Genomic DNA, 21,396 nt, shown 5'->3' with positions numbered 1-21,396 from the left:
ACAATCATATTTGCCATTGTATTAACCAATTACAGTCATTATAGAGAAAAGTAATTAGGTTCCCCTTAATAGAGAAAATATTAAATTGGCTTTTAATGGTGCCTCGATTAACGGTTGTTATTGCTGCAATCAAATCAGGATTTTGTGCACTTATTAGTGTACCAGACCTAAGTCTAACAGACCTAAGAAAAGCAATCTCAGTAGTATCCAGATACTGTCCAACCCATGACCTAATTCTTCCCATACAATCCATTCCATAACATCTTGTTTCTGGACTCCACACTCTTTTGCTCTCTTTAGGGAAACTGAAAGTGTGAAGCAAGGCTGAGGAGGGTAGACGCCCCAAGGATGGCTCCAAGGGCCAGTTTGACAGACGTGAGCCTCTCCATGCCTGTGTGAAATGAAGTGTTTTATCAAGATAGATGCTGTGGACTTGCAGGGTGCCTCAGCCAGTCAAGAAACAAGGCATGCTTTGGAAATCCTACCGCAGAAGAGTTTGGAAAAAACAGGTGTAACCTTCCACCAGTAGGTGGAGATAAACCCTTGACAATGCTGGTTTCTTTTTAGTTTAAGCATTAGGCTCCAGATCGTCAGGCCTGGTTACAGATTATTTCAGAAGGGGTAGCCTGGGCAGCCTGCCTGTTGCCACTTTGGTGCCCTGGTGATGGCACAGGCAAACATTAAGAAAAGGCTATCAATGGCTAATAGCCACAATGGCTATGTTCTACTTCCACTGTTGGAGGTTACATGCCTCTGAATGCCAATTGCCGGGGATTACAAATAGGGAGAGTGCTTTTGTGCTTGGATCCTGCTTGTGGGTTCCACACAGGCACCCAATTGGGTGTGAAAACAGGATGCTGGAATGGATGAGCCATTGGCCTGATCTAACAGACTCTTCGTAGGTTCTCACACAAGCATTAAGAGGAGGTTGGAAGCTGCAGCAGTGCAGCCTCTAGGAGTCAAGCAGCAACAGGTGCTTGGGAGACCAAAGCAGGCATCAGCCCTGGTGGGCCCTGCTGGGGTGCATAGCCCCCAACAAATGCCTCTGTATGGTGGGTGCTTGGCTTCCTGTTTGTATTAAAATAGTCCTTATATTAAAACATTGAGTGAACATGAAATGCAGCTGCACGATCCTAACTCACTTAAATGTCCATTTATCAGTTATCAGTGATGACACCTGAAAAGTTCTGAGGGAACACACATGATGAGGCAAAGCATATTTCTAGGTGGGCATGTTAAGATGTGTGAAATAAAAATAGCAATATATTTTAATGACAGAAGGCCAACAGTGAGGGGTGAGCTCATTGTTTGGCAGGTACTTGCCTTCCCTGGTGCCACCCAGGCAAGTTATTGATAAACAAAGCCTTCTATATTTTGTTTTATTTTAAATTGCTCCCCCATTTTGAAACACTACTGGGTGCAGGGCATGGAGTTGGTGGAAATAAAGAGGAGATGTGATAGAGGGAACTGACTGTTTTAAAGGAAAGGGCTGGTACTTTGATGCTTCTATTGTAATGATAGATGGATGGATGGATGGATGGATGGATGGATGGATGGATGGATGGATAGAAAGACAGATATCCTACTAATGATTAATTGTTTTGTTTTTTTACTGATTGGTGGTTTCCACCCTTAAGGAGGATGGAAAGCAGGGCTGGTGAGAGGTGTGGCCTAGGAGGAGGTCTGGAGTGAGGCCTAGGAGTGAGGTCTGGAGGGCCACATTTGGCCCCAAAGTCAGGGGTTCTCCACCCCTGTCTTAAGTGCTAAAGCCACAATGTTACAGACTGTGCCCAATACACCCCAACCACTTTACATTCTCTATCCCACCACTTTTTTTTGGATAAGCGTGTGTTTGACTAATTTTTCAATTTAGCCTGTGAAATTGGAAGAGGGAAAGCGTCCAGCCGCAATCATCTGGCACGTGTAAACTAACAGAGGGCACTTGAAAGCTTTGTTTACTCCAAAAAGACCAAAGAGAAACGCCAGCGGTGGCTGTCAAAACGCCCAACCAACATTCCACTCCTGCATCAGAGAGAACATTTGGCTCGTTCCCTGAACTTGTTATGCAATCTACGGGATGGGGCCCTGGGCTGCTGCTTTGGGAATATCTCCCTTACATAACATGGCATGGAGCCTTTCCTATGCAAGCTCACCAGGATCTTTCCTGGGACAAAACCACCCCTGCTTCTAGATGTTGCACACACAACCCCTGCCCTCTGCTTATCCCAAGAATGATATATGAAAGAGGGTAAGCAAATAAATACTCTATTACCTTTGGAACTGTGGTTATTGGAACATGGTGCTCTTGTTTTCATTTAAATTGTTTAATTAAAGCCCTTTTGCTGAGTTCAGTGGCAGTGAGAGGGCTGGCCCTACCATTAGGCAGTGTTAGGCAATTGCCTCAGGCTGCACATGCAGAGGGGTGGGGAGTGGACAGAGGTGAAATTTCCAGCGTGGCCTGGCCTGTGCTCCTTAAACTAGACTGAGGCGCTTGTAGGTGCAGTACTCTCAGCTCAATTATTGCCAAAGGCTTTCCCCCCCCAGAATTCACTACACAGCTCAAACATGAATCAGGTTACAAGGTACGCAAGTCAGAACACTAAGTCATGTGGCTAGGCGTCATCTAACAAATTGTCCCCAAAACTTGACACACACCCTGAGCTCATCTTTTGAAGAGTAGGGTGGGTGCAGTCATTTACATGGTTGGTGTCTGGAGCCTCGGGCAAGCAAGCAAGCAAATGAACCCTCCTGTGAGTAGGTTGGGTCTGCTTAAGTCAGTGCAGCCAGCATTGTATACCTGGAAGTGGAGGTGCATTGATCAGCTCACTGTCCTATCCATCCTCAGGTGCCTCCCTGGGGGTGCAAAATGCTCTGGTGATGGGAGGCAGAGGTGGAGCTACATCACCTGATTCCTCCTCCACTCAGAATGTCCAACATGACCAAGGCAAGACTTTTCCCTGCCAGATCCCTCGGCCCCTCCTTAGCATCCGGATCAGTGCCCCCCAAACCACATCAACCCTCCCCAGGAATGAGTTCCTCATCCCATTTCTCCTCCCCATCAGAGGTCCAAAGGTTCCCCACCCCAATCTAGGGAGTGGGGAGTGAAGCAAGAGTCTGAGATCCTGAGGTTCAGCTACAAGGCAATTTCAACAAGATTCCAAGTTGCTTGCCCAAGCAGATTATCTGCTTATCAGTGGTTAAGCTGCATGTTTCCTTTATTTATAATATTGCTAAAAAGAAAATCAAATAAGCTTCAGAAATAGCCTTAGCTGAGGCCAGATAGCCAGCTCTGCTATTGCATTACTGAGAAGCTAATGTATTATGAACTGATGCCAAGATATTCCTGCGTAGCACAGAAGAAAGTAAATGGAAATTTCTATTTCTGGGATATGCTTTGCCGCATGCCATGCAATCATGGGAAATGTCAAGATCACAAAGAGTGCATAGATAACCCAGCTAATTAGGAATGTGTGTGGTTTTTTTGTCCCATCCCCCCAAATGGTTAGGATCTGAATATTGCCTTTATTGGATGGGTTAAAAAACAACAAGAAAAGAGATCAACAGACAGAGGCAAAAAAAAAAAAAGTATTTTGTAAAGGAACTTGCAGAATGCTGGATAGAGAGAATGTGATTTTGCATTGGCAGTCAATCAATTTTTTTTATCTCCCTGCCAATTTATTTTGCAACCACATTAAATTCCCAGTCTAACAGAGGACACTGGCAGAGAGGCCTTAAAAGTGATTGCATGAATTGATAGGTTAGCAGCTGCAGAGATAGCAACAAACAATTAGCAAGTGCCTTGACTCTTCTATGAGTCACCTGTATGGAGCTCGCTGACCACCAATGTCCACAGACCAGAGTTTGAGAACCTCTGCTATTGCTGGAAGCTAAGTGTTTGGAACATATGTCCCTCCAGATGTTGATGAACTACAACTCCCATCATCCCCAGCCATTGGCCATGTTGTTGGGGCTGGTGGTGGGAGTTGCATTTCAGCAACAGCTGGATTTCTAAAGGTTCACCACACCTGCTATAGGCCATAGAACTCAGCAAAGCTCACATCCAACAGTTTGTGGAATGCTCTTCATGGGGAGGTTTGCCTGGCACCTTCATTATATATATTTAGGCACCAGGTGGAAAGGTTTCTCTATAACCAGGCTTTTGGCTGATTAACATTCTATGGCCTTCAAAATGTGTTTGTGGGAGGGTTTTGGGGGCTTGTTTTTGTTTTATTGTGTATTTTGTTTTCTCATTTTATATTTTTATATTGTGAACCGCCCTGTGACCTTCAGATGAAGGGTGGTTTACTACTACTACTGATGATGATGATGATGAAGAAGAAATGGCTTTCAGGCAACACTGTTGGTGATTCTAGGAGACCTAAGAAAAGTAATCATAGTCTTATCCAGACACTGTCCAAGACTTGATTTGTCCTGGACAGTATCTGGATACTACTGAGATTGCTTTTCTTAGGTCTGTTAGACTTAGGTCTGGTACACTAATAAGTGCACAAAATCCTGATTTGATTGCAGCAATAACAACCGTTAATCGAGGCACCATTAAAAGCCAATTTAATATTTTCTCTATTAAGGGGAACCTAATTACTTTTCTCTATAATGACTGTAATTGGTTAATACAATGGCAAATATGATTGTTTTTATTTACATTTCAGTTTTAATAAGGGAATGATTATATCAATCTCCTACTTTTTGCTTGAAATTGAAAAGCATTTATGTCATAGGTATTTTGGAGAAATTTCTGAATGTGTGAGGATATAGCTATAGCATGCTTCATGTTAGCTTGGTTTGGGGTTTTTTTTTGTCTAGTGGGGGGATGTTTTTGGCACCTTTTGGTACAGTGATTCTCAAAGCTGGGAACAAGAATTAAAAGTGCCAAAACAAAGAAAGACCAAGGAAAACCATATATGGAAAAGTTTAATATTCTTATTTATTGTAGGTGGAATCTACACACATTAAAAAATGCTGTGAGAATGGTGTTTTTTAAAAGTTTTGAAAAATACACTGAATTTGCCATATCTCACTGCCGCCATCTAGTATCACATTTGTATATTGCACTTTACAACACACTTAAAAAATTTTATTTGCAGCTGTATAGCTGAGTCCCTAGTGTTGCTTAAAACGTGGTGGTTTAAAAAATTAATATATAAATCAGGCCTGCACTGGCTTTTAAAGATAACACTCAGGTTGCAAACTAGCAACACTGAAGCAGCCACCCTCCTATTCCTGTATCTTTGTGTTATGAAATGTACAGCAAATGATCCAATTGATTTATCGCCGCCTTCCTCCCATCACTGATGTGTGACTTAATGCTGACACACACTTTCTTAAACGAAAACAAAACAAAAAGTGAAGCTCAGTTTACAATAACATCTCACTCTCATAGTGCAAACTGTATCTTGCATTTTTAAGATGCAAAGTCATGCTGAATCCCAGACTGACTGCTGTGGTTATTGCAAAAGTGGCAACCAAATGGAACACCTGCCTAAACTGGATGTACCAGTTTGAGGCTAATTACAGAGGGAAAAGATCAAGGTTTTTACCCAGGAGGAGAACCAACCACAGCAGCATTGGGTAGCAAAGGACTACAGTGTCTCTATCCCAGGAATAGGGAACCTTGGGCCCTCCAGTTGTTGTTAAACTACATTTCCCATCATGCAGCTATACTCATTTGTGAGAAAGGCTTTGGGGGTAAACCCTGAGGGAAAATCTGTACCTTCTCCCTTGTGGTACATCTTTGGGAGAAGGAAAGGATAAGGAGTAAACACTACATAAATCCGGAGTAGAGTCCCTAAGGCCCCATCAGTGAGGCCAAGGTGGGGCCTTGACAACTGGGCAGCCTAGGACCTCCATATACACTGCCCAGGCTTGCACTCTGGAGAGATTCACCCTAGGAGGCACGCTCAATTGTCTCTCAAGATAGACAGATGCCAACAACAACAACAACAACAACAACAACAACAACAAATGCAATAGATCTAGCTTGTGTGTGGACTATGTACAAGAAGCAAGTGCTCAGGCTCCATCAATTCTAGAATAAAATGTGTGCATGCAACCCAAGGCTGAACCTGCCCAGCAACAGTCCTGGCGTGACAGAGATTCATACCTTGGAAGTCAAACAGCTTAGTTCATGAACATTTTGGCTCCCGGAAGTTGCAAACCCAGAAGTGACTGTTTCGGTTTGTGAATGTTCTTTGGAAGTCAGACGTCCAACAAGGCTTCTGCGGCTAATGATAGGCTGCAGGAGCTTCCTGCAGCCAATCAGAAGCTGCGCTTTGGTTTTCGAATGTTTTGGAATTCCGTTCGACTTCCAAGGTACGACTGTACTCATGAGCACTTAAAGAAGAAAAAGAAAGGTGTGATCTTGCTCCTTATAAACAGAACTGTATATATCCTCCAGCCAAACTGCTTAGAACTTAACTTTCCCCACAGTCCTCTCCAACTTGGCTGCCACTATATTCTCAGCTTTGCTTCGGAGAATAGGATAGGAACATGAAGACCATAAGGTCATAAGAAGACTCTGCTGGATCAGGTCAATGACCCATCTAGACCAGCATTCTATGGCCAACCTGATGCCGGTGGGAAACCTGCAAGCAGGTCTTGAGCACAAGAGCAGTCTCCCCTCCTATGGTTTCTAGCAACTAGTATTCAGAAGTATTACTGCCTCTGAGCCTTGAGGCAGAGCATAGTCATCATGGCTAGGAGCCATCGATATTCTTCTCCATGAGCCTCTAGACAATCTCTGCAACAGTGACATTCCACCTAACCATGGCAGGAACCACATTAAGTTGGGCTCATCTCTGCAGTGTACTCAATATAATTGTTAATTCAGCCCTGTTTCTTCATGAAAGGTGGGGGTGGGAGAATGGAAACATTTGAGAAAAGAACAAGCAGTACAATTTTAATCACTTACATAAACAGGATAAGGGTTGCTTTCTTAAATGTTATCCTGCATAACCTTTCAGTAATAACCTAGGCAAACATTACTTTTAAATGGCTCTAATTAATTAAATTAGAATAACACATCCTTCTTTTATTAAAATAAATAAACTAAAGCTGATGTTTGGCTAAAGACTTGGTTGCCACCCTAATGATTTTTCTCTTTTTCTTTTTTTTGGATTCGTTTATTAATTTACTGGCTCAATAACTATTGGCTGCCCCTGGGAGATGTTTGTTAATATTTTATGTCATGTAAACATCTGGATCCAATTTAGCCAAGGAACATTTGTGAGTCAAAGCTGGCATCTTGCCAAGACAATCTCGTAGGTGCCTGACTATGAGATTGCTCCATTTGCATTATTCTTTGTAGATAAATTTCCTATCAGTTAGCTTTGCTGAGATTTATTTAAGACACGCCCCTGTCTCCACTTGTCTAAGCACAAAGCATCATAGGGAAAAAGAAGAAATGAAACCCATTTAGGATTCTGCTATGGGAAAATTAAGGCATTAGTCAGGTTACCGTATATATGGAATAATAATGATTTGTTTGGTGAGGGAGTAGGCTGGCTTTGTTGATAGAGCAAATGAGGGTGTCAGAGAAAGTCAGGCTATACCTCACTACCTAACACTCTATTTTCTAAATTCAGAGAAGGCCCTTTGTTTTGTTTCAATGGGAATGTCCCCTTCCACATACCGACCACATTCACACCATGCATTTAAAGCAGTATGGTATCACTTTAAGAAGCTGTGGCTTCTCCCAAAGAATTCTGGGAGTCGTAGTCTATTATAGGTGCTGGGAATTGCTTGGAGACACCTGTCCCTCTTGAAGAACCACAATTCTCAGAGTTCCTTGGGAAAAGAGATTGGTTGTTAAACCACCCTGATAAATTTGAACTAAAAAGCTAATGAATTTTCATGACAATTTTTATTAAGCAAACTGATATGGAAATGCAGGAAAAATGAACTTAAGAATGAGGAAGTGAGAAACTAAAAGAAACTGAAATTGAGAGATTTTTGCGCGCCCCTCTGTAGCTCAGTGGGAAATAGTTGGAACCATAGGGCTTGACCACACTTCCATTTGTCCTGCCACTTTCCGCTGGGAAAACCCACTGTTTATCGCTAAATCAGAACAAACGTCAATCAGTTTTTCTGCAGATTTACTTTTCCCCCATTTTTGTGGTAAACAGCAGGTTTTCCTGGGGAGAATGGTGGGACAAATGAGAAACTGCTCAAACTCATGTCTAGAAAGCATGGGAAGTGGGGACAAGCTCTTAGTCTTACCCATGTACCAAATGCTAGCTGCTCTATGCAGATGTTGACCTTTTATTCATTCATAAATACAGCTATTGAAGTTCTTGTGACTCCTGCTTTTTCCAGGTGTTAATGCAGACCAATGTAAGTTATCTTCACATAGTGAGTACCCTTCTGAAACTCATGGGATACTACCAAGTTGTCTATAAGAAATGGTTACAATATTTGGGGCTTTTAAGTTTAGAAAAAAGTGAGTAAGTGGGGACATGATAGATGCACAGTGTGCAGAAAGTTGACACGAGAGAAGTTTCTCATAATACTAGAATCTGAGGCCATCCAATGAATCTGAAGGTTGGAAGATTTAGGACAGACAAAATATAGTACTTCTTCACATAGGACATAGTTAAACTATGGATTCTGCTTCCCCAAGATGCAGTGATGGCCACCAACCTGGATGGTTTTAGAAGAGGATTAACAAGTTCATGGGTAGGGCTGTCAATGTTCTACTTCCAGTATGACCCAACAAAGAGGATGGGGAATGCTTGTAACTCAGTGGTAGAGTATCTGCTTTGCATGCAGAAGGTCCCAAATTCAATCCCCCAGAAACATATCCAGGTAAGGCTGGGGATGTCCCCTATCTGAATTCATGGGGGGCCACTACCAGTCAGAGCAGATGATCCTGAGCTAGATGGACTAATGTTTCTATGATATTGGGAAGGAACTCTGGGTAATTAGCAGGCTCAGAGCAGGACAAGGAAGAACGAAGGATCACAAAAAGCAAGTAAATTTAGGCTACAGATTATATCTGAGGCCCAGCCAAAGGACTCGAAGCCAAAGCTGTTGAGCTGCTTTCCAACAGCCTCCTTCATCTTCCTTTCATGGAGACTGCCAAGAGACTGGGCTCAATGAGTCTGGGGCAGGCCAATTAGTCCCATTTGTGCTTATCTGAAAGCCAGTAGAGTGTAGCTATTTCCTTTATTCTGGGATGGGATACCAAGCATGAGTAAAAGGGTTATACAAGCCAGCAAACTAATCTGCCAAACTTTCTTTATCCAACACTCACTTCATACATTTCAAGGATGGTAGCTGCTCTCCTAGTACCTATGGGTAAACGGAGTCTGCACCAGGTTTGCATTGGATATCCAGGCTTTCAGGCTCCACCCTTTTTTTGTTCTCCTTTAGGAGCACAGGAAGCTGCCTTCTAATGAGTCAACCCACTTGTCCATCTACTAGAAGCAGCTTTCCAGGGATTCAGACAGGATTCCTTACCAGCCTTACCTAGAGATGACAAAGATTAAACCTGGGACCCTCTGCATGCAAGGCAGATGGCCCTTCCTTCAAAATTATTCTAGTCCTTGCAGTTCTGAATAAAGAGTGTAATTAAATATCGACACAGGCAGCTACCATAAACTGCACTGAGTCAGACCATTTGTCCACCCAGCTCAGTATTGTCCATACTGACTGGTAGTGGCTCTCCAGGCAGAGGATGTTCCCAGCCCTACCCGGAAATTGTGGGGATTGAACCTGGGACCTTATACATGCAATGTCTGTGCTCTACCATTGAGTTATGACTCATCGGGCTTAGGAGAAAAGACTGCTCCCAACCTCCTTCCCTAGGCAGTGGGACCCAGCAGGGCATGGGAAGCGGCAGCAGCTCTGCCATGGATTCTCTCCACCTGCTTACCATGTAACTTCTGTCAATCAATTTCTCTGTTAATCCATTTATCAAGTAATATTTTTGTTATCAGATGTGGCCAAGCTCAAAATAGGAGATGATGCCAGACAGCTGACAACATAGGACTTACTTGTTCTTTTATTTCATTTCCCTTCCTTCCTTTAAAATATGTACACTAGTGAGCCGTAGGCCTAGGTCCAAATATGGAACCCCTTCATCTGACCCTCAGGTATCTCATCAGGCAATGCCCACTCCCCAGGCGACACCCTTCCTCTCCAGGCTGCACCCCCTCACTGGCCTAGATGATGTGCTTCTCCTCAGTTTAGATGGATGAATGGCCTGCCTCAGTATAAGGCAGCTTCCCTAGGCACAGCAATACCTCATTAGTAGCAAATGCTTTGTAGAGAGACAATCCAAGGTTCAATCCCAAATGACATCTCCAGGTGGGAATTGGAAAGACTCTGTGGGAAGCCCAGGAGAATTATTGCCTCTGACTCAAGATAGTAGCAGACTTTAGTAATATGGCGCCCTGAGCGAGGACAAAATTTGGCACCCTTCCCCCAAATACTACTCATTTTCACACTAATTCCTTTTAAAATTATTATTTTTTGTGCCCCCTTGGCTCAGTGTCCTCTGTGCCCAAACCACCCTAAATCCAGTGCTGCTCAAGACAATACTGAGCTAAATGGACCAACCGTCTGACTCACTTAAAGGCAGCTTCCTATCTTCCAAAGTCATTGCTGACAATTACTTCTCATCTGCCTTCAAGTACAGAGTCATTTTGTCCACATTATTCTCTGCACTCCCAAAGTGCTGCATTAACTTGCTTGCTATCAGCCACAGACACGAGATGGGCTCTTTTCCTATTAAAAGACTGCTCATAAATGTGAGATATAGCATCATTTAAAATCCATGCAACATCTTCCTACCTGGCAGTTTAAATTTAGAATTTTATGCTGTCAATAAAAAACAAACCAACAAACCACATACAATTGTTTATCATCTGTCTTGCTTCAGGCATTTGTAAGTCAATCTCAGATGTAGCAGTTGCTTGTCTCTTAAATTTGGGAGTATAAAGATATAGTGGTTTTTTTGCCACACTCTCTCAACCCTCCACTGCAATCAGCTATCTTGGTAGTTTAGGCAAGTTTTTCATAGCAAAGTTTTGTGCAGGTACTGTCTTAGTTCTAACACTTAATCTACAGTGTGTAGTCTCTTCTTTCTGGAACACTAGAGATGGCAAAATAAGCATACTTTCCTACATTCTAGAATTTTGCATGAAGATCATTTGTACTCATCCGCCCCCACAAAAAACCCTCAAAATTGCTTCTAAAATGTACTGCTGCATTCCAACTTTTACTCTAGTGGTCTCTGATTTGGCACCACAGTGCCTTTCTTTGTGGCTACCAAGACCTCCTGCTCCTCCCACATTTTAAGAATTGTGTCCTGGTTTGGTTGGGGAGGGTTGCCTATGGCACATATGTCTTGCCTTGTGTAGTTTTGGTGCCCCCTTTTGGGAGGTGGATTTTTTTTTTAGCATCTTCTGTGAAGTGGGTATTTTGTGGTGTCCATGACAGTTTCTTAAGATTTCCAGATGTGCCTCTGGTCCCCAAAATGTGAGCTTCTGTAAGTCAGTGTTAACAATACTGAGCTCGATGGCCCAATGGTCTGTGGCTTGGGAGAAGGCAGCTTCTGATGTTCCTACTTTCTTGCCTAGTAGACTCTCTCTCTCTCTCCCCCCCCCCCCTCTCTCTCACACACACAATCATAGTCTGGTTGCTGAGCAACAATGTGCAGGGCTCAGTGGACTGGGAGGCCAGCCAACCAGAAGGGACTCTGAGGTGTACCTGCCTGGAGGCAGAATCCAAATCCAAAGTTAGGTCCAGTCCTAGGGTCGGGCAAACAGTAATCCACGTGGCAGTCAATCCAGGGGTCAGGGAATCTAATGATCATGGGGTCAAGAGTCAAAATGAGCAGGAAGCATCAAGATAGAACCAGGAACCACAAGCTTTGTAACCAGCATCTGACTGCTGCTGGAAGCTCTGCTTAAGAAGGCTGAAGCCACCTAGTTCTCATCAGCACCTTTTCCTTTGTGTCCTTGAAGGCTCATCAGCTGTAGGTGGAGTCACTCCACCTTCAGGTTACTGTTCAGCAAGTGAAGCTGACTCCTGGCCCACGACACTCACACATATACACTCATATACACACACACACACACTCATATATATTGACAATGTGCGGCCTCCAGGTGTTGTTGGACTGCAACTCATAGAACCATGTAATTGTAGAGTCTGAAGTATGGGGGTGATAGGAGTTGTAGTCCAAGACATCTGGAGGGAGAATTTATTATTATTTATTAAATTTGTACACTGCCCTTAATCCAAAGATCACAGGGCGGTTCACAAAATAAAAATATAAAATAGGAACACAAAACACATTTAAAAAAGAGCAAACCAATAAAACCTTTCCCACAAACACATTTAAAAAGCCATAGGGAACCCAGTCAGAGGGGCAGCATATAAATAAATTATTGTTGTTGTTATTGTTAACAGCCCAAAACCTGGTTTTAAAGTAACATTTTCACCTGGCACCTTAAGATATGTAATGAAGGCTACAAGTGAGTCCTTCTGGGCCCTGGTGAGCAAGTTACTTTACAGTGGTACCTCGGGTTACAGACGCTTCAGGTTACAGACTCCGCTAACCCAGAAATAGTACCTCAGGTTAAGAACTTTGCTTCAGGATGAGAACAGAAATCGCGTGGCAGTGGCGTGGCGGCAGTGGGAGGCCCCATTAGCTAAAGTGGTACTTCAGGTGAAGAACAGTTTCAAGTTAAGAACGGACCTCCAGAACGAATTAAGTTCTTAACCCGAGGTACCACTGTATTCAGTAGTTTACTACGTGTGTCCCCCTGCTTGCCCCTGCTGCAAACCAGTACAAACTCCTTCTCATACCTCTTTCAATGGGAATTAATTGGCAGAATTTCTCTGTATCAATGGTTAATAGGGTAAGGCCGTAGCCTGATGACATTTTCATTTCCCAGATTCATTTATTCCTCGCCCCTACTAATTCATCAAATTCCTTTTCCCTTCCCTTCCCTACTTATTTTACGCCTGTGGGGCATCTCATTAACACTAGGGCTAGGAGAAGTAAAGTAAAGACAAATCATGCGGTAACAGTGGGACTTAATTTACAGCCACTTCAGCATTGGGCTTTATTCCCTTTGTTGTCCTACAGTTATTCCAGAGAGAATTTGGAATCCTGCATATAAAATTGAAGACATTCAATTCTAGTTAAGATTCTTTCTTTCTTTCTTTCTTTCTTTCTTTCTTTCTTTCTTTCTTTCTTTTTCTTTCAGATTCAGAGTCGGGTACTAATTAAATTTGTCCACTAGGTTGAAAGAGCTCAAGGCAGAAGTGTGGAGATTTTGACATCCATCATCTCCAGGCTTTACTCTTCTGAGGAGTTTCCAAACTGAGCTTCTGTAATAATCAGAAAGGTGATAAAAGGAATGGTGGGTGGACATCAGCTATTGCAGACTCAAGCTGAAGGATCTGCTTGTCAAAATAACAGCTGAGGAATTACATTTGAGCAGACAGGCATTAAAACGGATTGACTTCCTATCTTGGAAGTGCAAAACCTCCCAATGACTCACAGAGGAAACTAGGGGCATACTGGTAATATCCTTGATCTCATTGGAAGCGTTATTGCCCTGACTGCCTCATGATATATTGCCGAGGGCTCTACTCTCTGTCATGAGCCTGCACTGATAGGTCAAAGATATACTAGAAAAACATAATCAGGTCCAGCGTCGGGTAGGGATGTTGGAGAATTGAGACAAAAATGGAAACAGGAATGAAAATGTTGCTGATGTTCACTTATTCATCCCATGCCCAGAACAGAAATGAATCTAGTGAGTAAGATTGGTATTTGCTGCTGTTGTCGCTTTAAGTCCACAAATGTTAGTAATTGTTAAGTCCACAAATGTTAGTAATTTGCATTGCATTTCCTTAGCACTGAAAATAATAGGGTAGAATATCATAAGCTACATTTTGCCAGTGTGGAGAGTGAATCAAATAACAGAGTTTTTGGCAAAAGATGAACTGCAACAGAACAGAAACAGTTCTGTATGTGGCAACTACGGGGTAGAATGGGAAACGATGCCTTCTTACATCCCTAGCACCAGGGGCTGGCATAACTGGGAACATACTAAACCACTGGAGCCTCACAGTCTTGCCTTCTGCTGGGCAATGGTGCAGTTCGTGCCCAGATGGAATGGAGAACTCAGTGAGCAGTGATGACAGTCATGACTTGTGAGCAATAGGGGGCCTACTGAGCATTTCCTATAGTCTCATGCCCTACTTTAGAGAGGATAATCTACTGTTTGAAGAAGCATAGCAGGGCAGTTCTCTATTTGAAGATGTCCTTGATTTGAAGGGCTGCCCAGTTCATGTCCAGTTTAAAGATAAAATTACCCCTAAGAAGGGACACCAGGAGTCTTATTGTCAACCAGGAACAGTGAGTAGCTGGACAGCAGACTGAGCAGGCACGTGTGCTACTTGGTCAAAGTCTTCCTCACTGTTGTGAGACAGGTTGTATTTCTATTAGAAATGCAGCCATTATTTCTAAATTTGCACATAGACCTTAGCATATCATGATTTTATGCAAATACATGCCCTCTTTTCTCTATGGTACGTTTCCTTTGGGTGGGTGTTGTTGTTGTTCAGTCGTTCAGTCGTGTCCGACTCTTCGTGACCCCATGGACCAGAGCACGCCAGGCACGCCTACCGTGTTTCTCCTAAAATAAGACACCGTCTTATATATTTTTTTGCTCAAAAAAACACAGTATGGCTTATTTTCAGGGGATGTCTTATTTTAACCGCGTTGCATCGGTACGCTGCATAGCCACGCCTCACCAGGCTGTTTTAATGGGAGGTACCACGTCACTATGGCTTATTTTCGGGGTATGGCTTATTTTTGGGGAACGGCTTATATTTTGCAAATGCATAGAAATCCTGCTATGGCTTATTTTATGGCTATGTCTTATTTTAGGAGAAACAGGGTATCCTTCACTGCCTCTCGCAGTTTGGCCAAACTCATGTTAGTAGCTTCGAGAACACTGTCCAACCATCTCATCCTCTGTCGTCCCCTTCTCCTTGTGCCCTCCATCTTTCCCAACATCATTGGGTGGGTAGGGGGAAGCTAACACATAAATGGTTACCCTAAGTCCCTGCACACCTTTGAGCCAGCACTGAATCCAACTGTCCTACAGTCTGCAATCAAGAGTAGAAAATGAGCCTCACCGGGGCTTTTGGTTCACAGACATAGCAAGGCACATTCGTACAGGAGCAACAGTGCCTCGGGCTGCACGGCATAAATTTAAAGCATGTTCTCTCTTCATGATGCAATCGGTGGTGTCCAGATCTGGCTGGCAGGAAAAGTGCATGCCCCACCCCTTGCTTGAGGATGTGCTGTGTAATGCTTCTGTTTATCCCCTCCAGGCCAGCTCGAGCAGGATTTATTCCATACATTATTGAAATGGATGTTTATTTTACTCTGTGCAGATGTCCGGACAATGCGCCAGCTTTAGCTCGTTTACAGAGAAAATTCACTTTTCAGCAGTATCCACCAAAAGCACTGACAGAGCTTACAAAAGGATTTCAGTTGACTGCCTCACTGCACACTGTGGTCATGTCATTCCCTCATGTGTATACACGCACACATACAGATCAAAATACTTTGGAAGAGGGTATCTTTATGAGCTGATGAGTGATAAATTTTCTTCCAGGCAGAGCTCTGACTGTATCATCTTCCATAAGACTTTTTGTTTGTTTGTTTTTTAAGAAGGTGGTGGTGGTGGGGCAGGAGGCTTGAGATTTATTTCAAACAGAACAGCTTAAGGGATTTTTGTATTTAATTTTGTGTTTACTTTGTGGCATATATTTAACCTTGATGAAATCTAGAGCACTTTGGCTCAAAATCAAGAGAGCATATTTCCTATTTTCTAAGGAGGACACTGGTCACAGAACCAACCCTCTGAGGACAAAGTAATAGAACACCACAGCCTATCGTGAATGTAGTGGTTTTAATAAATAGAATTAAGGAGACACTGCTGGCAAAGCTCAATATTACCATACCAAATTGGATAGCTAACATAATCCCACTGTATTAACTTTCTTTGAATGATCCTGCCACAGAGGATAACCCTTTCCAAATGCATCTCATGAGACTCAGAATAATATGGTTATGGTGACTTCACCAATGAAAAAGAAGCTTGTAGGCTCCAAGGTTTGTTATGTAACAGTAAAATAGGAGGAGGGAATCTCAAGCCCAGGGCTAGAATGCAATGTTCAAGCCTTTGTTATCAGGCCCTCATGACTCACCATAGGCCCAGGAATAGAATGTGGCTCTCCAAGTTTATGAGGCCCTTGAGACTTTTCCCAGGACATCCCCCCCCCCCCGAGTAACTTTGCCTGGCTGGAATATGTCTTTGTACTATGATAATACTTCTTTTTTTCCTGGATGAAGAAGTGTGTGTGTTTATATAGGAACAAGTGAGTACATGCATGCATGGAAAGCTGATTTTTGCATGGTTGAAGCGTAGCTTACTGTACAAGATCATATATTTTGCTCAGTTAACTTTTGCCACTGGCCCCGCCCACCACTAGCGTGGGACCATTGAGAGGTTGACAACAAGGAAATGCAACCCTCATATTGAAAAAGGTTCGCTAGCCTAAAAGCAGAAGTGACACTGTAAGGTGGCAGGCTTCTAAAATGAGATTATCTTCCTTGAATTGAACTATTGTCACTGTAGGCATTCATCTCAATGAACATTATGCTTCTTTGGCACTCAGACGTGCAACATGACAAAGCCTGCATACAGACAGCACCTTATTCCATTTTCCTGATGTTTCCTTATCTGATAATTTACATGTTTTATGTGATCTTTCACATGACTTAAATACGACTTCTAGAAATCTACAGGAATATGGTGGAAGTTTAGCCTTCAATTCTGTGCTAATTGCTTCCAGAACAAAATCTGTTTGCAACCCTATTAACCCGCAAAATTGTGGGAAGTTTATAAGATGCAAGATCCCTGAGGTTTTCATGGATCACACACTGGGACGAAATTTGGGGTTGTATTCTGGCATACAGTTCTTTCCTGTCGTTTTCATGGGGGAACCGTAGGGGAAACAGAAATACACACCTGCATACACAGCGGCAACATGCCCAGTGATGTTGGCTGCTGTGTCACACCATAGTCACGGGTGTGAATGAAATTTAGAGGGATATGGTGATACATCAATAAAAAAGCCACAGTTCCATAATGAAGCAGGTAGTGAAGTGTAAAAGGAACATTAGAAAATGGCAGAGCACCAGCATTATAACCAGGAAAACTAATGCAACAATCCTGTCTGGATGCAGCCATTAATGTCTTTATTACAGTCCCCTCACTGCTCTGTAAAATCAGCCACATTAGGGCAATACACGCACCCGACTCCTTCCCCCTCTCCTTCCTGCTCCTTAATCAGAGGATTGCTCCTCTTATCCTTTGACTCCTAAGCGTACTCAAGCAGCTTTAGTGTGGGACTTTGTCAAAAGCTTCTTGGAAGTCCAATGCATAATGGACCATCACTATTACATTCTCAAAGTAACTCTAAAAGGTTAATGAGAAATGAGTAGGCTTTGCAGAAGATTCTTCTTCAGCAAGACTTGCTCTGCACCTGCACTATACATGTAAATCAGTATCATAATACTTAAAACTGTCATGGCTTCCCCAAAGAATCCTGGGAACTGTAGTATGTTATTAAGGTTGTTGTTGTTCTTCAGTCGTTCAGTCGTGTCCGACTCTTCGTGACCCCATGGACCAGAGCACGCCAGGCACACCTATCCTTCACTGCCTCCCGCAGTTTGGCCAAACTCATGTTAGTAGCTTCAAGAACACTGTCCAACCATCTCATCCTCTGTCGTCCCCTTCTCCTTGTGCCCTCCATCTTTCCCAACATCAGGGTCTTTTCCAGGGAGTCTTCTCTTCTCATGAGGTGGCCAAAGTACTGGAGCCTCAACTTCAGATACTGTCCTTCTAGTGAGCACTCAGGGCCGATTTCCTTGAGAATGGATAGGTTTGATCTTCTTGCAGTCCATGGGACTCTCAAGAGTCTCCTCCAGCACCATAATTCAAAAGCATCAATTCTTCGGCAATCAGCCTTCTTGATGGTCCAGCTCTCAGAAAATAATTCCTCTCAGATAACAATTCCCAGAGTTCCTTGGGAATACGGATTGACTGTTAAATGACTCTGAGAACTGTAGTTCTGTGAGGGGAACCAGGGTACCCTAAGAATATTCATAAACTATATTTTCAGTTAGAATCCATTTCCATTTCAATTTTAAGTGGACTGCCTTGAGTTGCCACCCCACCCTACCTCAAAAAAACACTTCTAGGGTCCTAGGAATGTGGTCTTTCAGAATATGCAGCTCAGGGAAAAGAATAATAATAATAATAATTTTATTTATACCCCGCCCTTCCCAGCCAGAAAACCGGGCTCAGGGCGGCTAACATCAATTAAAATCACAGCAAGAAACATAAAAACGATCAATTTAAAATAACAGATTAAAATACAAATTTAAAAATTCAATTAAAACTGCAGGTCTCAATTTCAAAAATAACCCACCAATAAAAGATGAAGCATAAATATTAAACAGAAACCAACCCAAAGGCCAGGTGGAACAGCTCCGTCTTGCAGGCCCTGCGGAATGATGCCAAATCCCGCAGAAATGATTGGGAATCCCAGACACAGTAATTCAACAGCATTGTAAAGATGCTTAGCATGAATGGCAGGGAGCATTAAGAGTATTAATGGCTGTGCAGTCCAAGGTAAGGTATTAATTTCCATAGTGCAGGCTGCATTTCATCAAATATTGGGAGCACTGCTGTCCAGTTTCCCAACAATTCTTAACCTCAGAAAGAGTGAGGAACCTCCAGTCATGTCTGCCAAATCTCAGTCACAGTTGGAAAGAGGCTCATTCATTTGGCCTCTGTTTCTTGCCAAATTCTGAAGTGTTGTACTCTCATGATAAAAGGTTTTGCAATTGGTCTCAAGCAGGGGCATTTAATACATTGCCTAATTTTGTAAATATTTTCCCTCGTTTTACACTTGTTGCCCAAAGCCATATTACACTAGGGTGACTAGTGAGCTATAGCGGAAAGAGAAGACAACAGCATTGCAGGAGGTTTGGAGGAGTCATAGAGGTTAGGCCAATTATGAATATGCAAATCAGATAGGCTAAATGAACAGGCTATTTGTATTATAGCCAACAGGAGAGCAGGGTTTTGTGCATAAAAGCCAGATTTCTAACACAATAGTTTGGATAAACTGGTGGGATGAAAGAATGATGGGTTGGATTGGAAGAAGAGGGTGGAAAAAGAAGAAGGGAAGGAGGGACAAGAGTTGTGATTATTGTCAGTTATAGCTATTGTTTATTGCCAATCATTTATATCTCACTTTGCCGTCTAAAAGGGGAGTCTCCAAACTGGTTCACAGACTTTCAATGGTCTGTGAGTTTCATTCAGGTGGTCCGCAGAGCATCTGTGGATTTATGGTTGAAGATGGCACATTTATGACATTAAATATTCCTATTGACTTTTAATTCATATTTGTATTGCTTCTTACATTGAGTTTTTATTGTATTGCAATTTGAATTCAAATTGTAGTACAATAAGTTACAATATATAAGAAAAAAGAGAGATCTGGAGGGTGGCAACACGAGAACAGGCCTTTTCGGAGAAATGGAATAAATTGCTGTGTGAATGCATTCCTGCAGGCATGTAATGCATGTATTGGACTAGCCTCTCCTGGACAATATGACAGTAGATCATGAGTTACTTGTCCGGGGTAGGGAAGGTGTGCCTCCATATGTTGTTGGACTATGCCTCTCAACATCTCTGGCCGTTGGCCATGCTGGCTGGGGCTGATGGGAGTTGCAGCCCAACAACATTTGGAGGGCCATATGTCCCCATCCCTGCTATTGAGAAAGTGATCTAGCAACACAGTCTGTTAAGTGGTGGCAGAGAAGCAAAATGAAGCCTTGGGGCTATTGCACACCTCCAAAAATGCTGTCAATAGGTAAGAGCATATTTAAGTACATGGAATATCAACATAATAAATGAATTATATAGCTTAGATTGTAGAATTTAATGACAATAAATTCATTATCACGAATACTGATTTAGCAGATAAGCAAACAGTTCCTTATCTAATGAATTTGCACCCAAGGTATTTAATGACTGTATCTACTTTACTGCACCTAATTTACTGGAATGGAAAAGTAATTGTCTTCCAGTCTCAGAAAATTATAAATCATCAGAGCTGATTTACATTATTTATTATTACTAAACTTAAGAGCAGAATTTATCAAACATTTCCATAATTCAAACCAAATGTCATTTATTACAATAATTAATAGATAATCTAATACTTAAAACAGATAGCTCACTTGAATGTCTCCATTACTTTCAATCTGGTTAAATGATAATTTAAATCAAGAATGGGAAACATTTTAGGCTAGGAACCACACTGGGAAGCCACATTCCATTGGGCAAGGCCAGACCAGCACACATGAACACATGCCCTTAAAACACAATTATTACAAGGATGGGGTTGGACTATAATTCCAGCCAGCATGACCAACAGTCATGGATTATGGCAGTTGGAGGAGTCCCTCAGTGATTATGAGACCGGAGGGTTCCCTATCCCCGCCATATGATGTGGATGGGTTCTTTGTTGTGGTCTGATTGGGGTGGGTGGGTGTAAGAGGGGGAGAAAGAGAGAGAGAGAGAGAGAGAGAGAGAGAGAGAGAGATACTGTAAGGCGGGGGTGCAATTCTAACTCAAGAAGGTAATAGGAAGCACCCAACACATTATGCCAAATCGTGGTTGATTGTGATCTATTGCACAATATTAGGCACCCAGACCAAGAGGTGAGCCAAACAAAAATATGATAAATATATATGATGGGTTCTGGAACCTGATATAACAGTGTGTGTGGATGTATTCACTGGTGCAAATACCTCTTTTTCCACTGCCGGTCAACCATTTTGTGCTGTATCTTGTACCAAGATACAAGTACCTGCACATTTTATTTTTAATCAAAAAAGTACTGTAAATGGAATCTAACCCAACATAATAATTTCAGTCCTCTTTCAACAAGCCTTTTAAAATATTTCTCAATTAGTACGTGTTCTTTTCAACTGTTTCTAAATTTGCTGTTGTTGTCCCTAAAATTGTTTTTATATGCAGATGCGGTTTATATATACACACACACACACACACACGTAACATACGCCATTACATTGCAAATCGCTTCCAGAGGCCTCATGGGAATCAACCAATAATAAATAAATAAATAAATAAATAATTTTGAAAGTTTATTAAAATTAGCATGGAAGATGATTTCGTAAACATTTCTGCCTTAAATGGTTAAACTTTACTACTATTTGCTGTTATTTAAATATCACAGGAC

Source organism: Lacerta agilis, chromosome 8 (assembly GCF_009819535.1).
Source record: "Lacerta agilis isolate rLacAgi1 chromosome 8, rLacAgi1.pri, whole genome shotgun sequence".
Classification (NCBI taxonomy): Eukaryota; Metazoa; Chordata; class Lepidosauria; order Squamata; family Lacertidae; genus Lacerta; species Lacerta agilis.
Note: the sequence above shows the minus strand (reverse complement) of the source record.